The sequence below is a fragment of the Carlito syrichta genome, unplaced genomic scaffold, assembly GCF_000164805.1.
Source record: "Carlito syrichta isolate Samal-C Ts95f unplaced genomic scaffold, Tarsius_syrichta-2.0.1 Scaffold317361, whole genome shotgun sequence".
NCBI lineage: Eukaryota > Metazoa > Chordata > Mammalia > Primates > Tarsiidae > Carlito > Carlito syrichta.
In genome coordinates, this window is record NW_007261457.1 from 3,846 (window position 1) to 7,644 (window position 3,799).

The following is a 3,799-nucleotide window of genomic DNA, read 5'->3' on the forward strand; positions in this document are numbered from 1 at the left end:
TGGCCAAGCTCCGTATGAAGAGCAGGCTGCGATGTTGGGGTCCGTAGCCCCCCAGGCGAGAGTCAGAGGCCCACTGCAGCTCTCCTTTGCAGAGGGTTTCACAGACCCAGTTGCCCCATCGCCGTCTTGCACAAGAATCTCTGTAGTTCCCACTAATTGGAAGGCTGAGATGGAAGGGTCACCTGAGCCCAGTAGATCGAGGTTGTGGTGGCTGAGAGCGTGCCACTGTATTCCAGCCTGGACAACACAGTGAGACTCGAATCATGAATCTCAATGCTTCACACAAAAAACAACAGCCTCCATGAGGGTTCCTCTCCAGCCAATCACATGCTGCATTTTCTTTATCCATTCACTCACAACTGATCAGGGTATTTAAGAATTATAAAAAGCTGATAGTTTTCTTTCCTCTCTTAACATCCTACCCCTTATCTCACGTATCTTCCATTCACAACTGATAACATTTGTTCAATTTCTACCATGTACAACGAAGTAATTTAGGTGTTGTAGAGGATACTAAAATTAAAAGAAAGCACAGATTCTGCCTTTGAAGATTATAAAACCTGTTAAGAAAGAGATTAAAGATGATTAGAAACAACTGTAATACAATTGAAAGAGGAAAATGGAGGAAGGGAATTAATATTCACTGAGTGATTGCCATGTACTAGTTCCAATGTTGGATGTTTTACATATATTGTCTTATTTTAATACTCATACCATCTGTTGAGATAAGACATTATTATCTCTGCTATTCAGATGGAACAAATGAGACTCAGAGTGACTGAGTAACTTGCCCAGACCGCCTAGCTTATAAGTGGTACAACTATGATCTAACTTTGAAGTCCATGCCCCCTATTTTAATTGTAAAGTAATATAAAAATCTGAATATATAAAGAGCGGTGGGGATTCAGAGAAAGACAGAAATTACATTTAGTTAAGGGAGAGTAAAGACATCTTTCTGGAAGAAACAACACTCAAATATGAAGGGTGATCATATCTGGATGTATGAAAACTGAGTGTGTTTAAGAGTTAGGAGGAAAGCAGTTCAGGAAAAAAAAGACTATTCTAAGAAAAGGAGAAACACGATTTTACGAGAAAAAAAGTAAATGGTTGTATTTGGTTTGGGTAAAGCATAAATACTAGAAAGGGTATTAATGAAAAATTAATGGGAGAGAAGGCTAGAAAACAAGCCAACTCAGATTTGAATGTCAGGCAAGAAACTAGATTCTATTGGACTCTAAATGGTAACCATATTGAAACTCAAAGTTTTAAAGTTAGAAGAGTAACATAATCAAAACCATGATGGAAAAGTTTATCTGGCAGACATATAGGAAGATACTAGTTGATAGTACACTCAGTCCCAAACCTCAATGCCTCCACTACAGATACAGGAAAAAGCTAAATATTCACTTTTCTGATTTGCTCCCCTGCAGCAATGAGAGCAACAGCCATGTCATCACAGCAAATTGGCAATTGGGAAGTCAGAGTAAAAAGAATAGGAATCTGGAATCCTGTCAGCTAGAGGACTCATTGTTCAGTCTGCCATTAGCAAAACTGCACAAAATATTAGTGCCATAATTTTAATAACTGATAGCAGAGAGGAAAGGAAAAGGAGAACCCTGAAATGAAAAGGGTAATGTAGAAAGGGAATGTAGGAATGGGAAAACAGGAAATGACTCAGTTACCAGAGCAGAGGTCCCTGGATCTAAGGAGAAGCCAGGACCAAGCTTATAGCAAGGGTATTGATCAGAGTCACCTGCGTGTTAGAAAAAGGACTCCATAAATGCTACATGTTTAGGGTCCAGATTGAACCTGGGGATTACCCAGATGTGCAGACGTCAGGCAGAACTTGCAGGTGGGGTTAAAGTCATCCTCAGAAGGGGGCAAAGTCATCCTCATAAGTGGTGGGTTGCAAGATTTAAGAACTTTGACAATTTATTGACTATTAATATTAAAAATAGTATCACAAGAGATGTAACATTTTTCCACAGAAGATATACATAGAGCTAACAGGTATAAGAAAAAGGGCCTCCGCATCACGAATCATCAGGGAAATACAAATCAAAACCACAATGAGAGAGCACCCCACACGCATTAGGTTGGATATTCTTAAAAAGACAAAAAAGATAAATATTGGTGAGGATGTGGAAAAGGAAGCCAGTGTATACTGTTGGTGGGAATGTAAATTACTACAGCCATTATGGAAAACAGTATGAAGGATTCTCAAAACATTAAAGTAGAACTACCATAAATCCAGCAATCCCACTTCTGGCTACATATCCAAAGGAAATGAAATCTGTATGTTGAAGAGAGATATCTGCACTCGCATGTTCATGGCAGCATTATTCACAAGAGTTAAGCTGTGAAAACAACCCAAGTGTCTATTGACTTATGAATGGATAAAGAAACTGTAACATACATACACAGTAGAATATTAAAAGGATATCCTAACATTTGTGACAACATGGATGACCCTGGATGGCATTGTGCTAAGTGAAAAAAAAATCAGACACAGAAGACAAAAACAGTGTAGTCTCATTGATATATGGAACCTAAAAAGGTCAAACTCAGAAGTATAGTGCAAAGGCTGGAGGGTGGCAGAAATGAGGAGATGTCGGTAAAAGTGTACAAAGTTTCGGTTATAAGATGAACAAGTTCTGGGGATCTAATGTACAATATGGGTGGTGATGGATGTGTTGATTGTGGTTATCATTACACAATGTATAATATCAAATCATCCCAGGGTACACTTTGAATATATTCAATCTTTTTCAAGTAGTTTTAAAGTATATATCATTGTAAAAAAACAACACAGAACTATCACTTGAGTGGAGACTGAGTCTATTCACCACAATTTCACAGCCTTATTGTGACTTGTACATAGTAGGGGCTAAATAAATACTTGCATTATTAATTGAATTATGTTAATATGAATTAATGAACAACTAACAGGGTGACTTTGATCTCAAAAGCTTAATTTGGTCCCACTCCCAAATAATTCTCATTACTTCTTGTTTGAAATACAAATTTTTTTCTTTTTTTATTATATTTTATTTTAAAGATGTGGGGTTAATCTGTCTCTTCTCCAATTTTCTGTCCTTATTTCTGTCTTTACTTACACCCTGTTGTTACTTGTTATTTTTTCTCTTTTTACCCATTTTTAAGTTGCTGTGACATTATTTACTTTATCCCATCACTTTTCCTCTCCAAGGAATGTATTTCCGTTGATTCAGTGGATTCACAGCAACATTGTCTCCTTCATCTTCCTGACCTTTTTTCCGTCTTAACTACAGCTGTGAGAATTGCCTTTTTTTTCTTTCTAATACCCTTTCACCATCTCATTTCTCTTGTCAAGAAACATTTTCTTGCCCATTTAGGTAAATGCAAAGACACACCTCTCTTCCCTAAGGTCTACTTTCATATTCAATTTCATACCATGACTGTAACAGGGTTCACTGCCATTTAGCTTCCCAGTCTCTGCAATTCTTAGCAATTTAAGCTAAATCCATCTAAGCCATCTTCGGCTTTAGGAAGATGATCAAACTACTCACTGAATAATAGACACTTTCTCTTTTTACCATCAGTCTGCAAAAGCCTTGTTAATTTGGAAGCCGTTATAAAAGAACATGTTATACAGAAGTGGAATTGAGTTTTTCACTCTCAGGGGATGAGTTTAGAGCTGTATGATATATAAATACTATGAATAAGATGATGTGGGAATCTTCAGCCTATGCCAAAAAATTCTCATTTGCACATGAACAACAATTTGCTAATTACAATTCTGTCCAAATGTTTTAATATA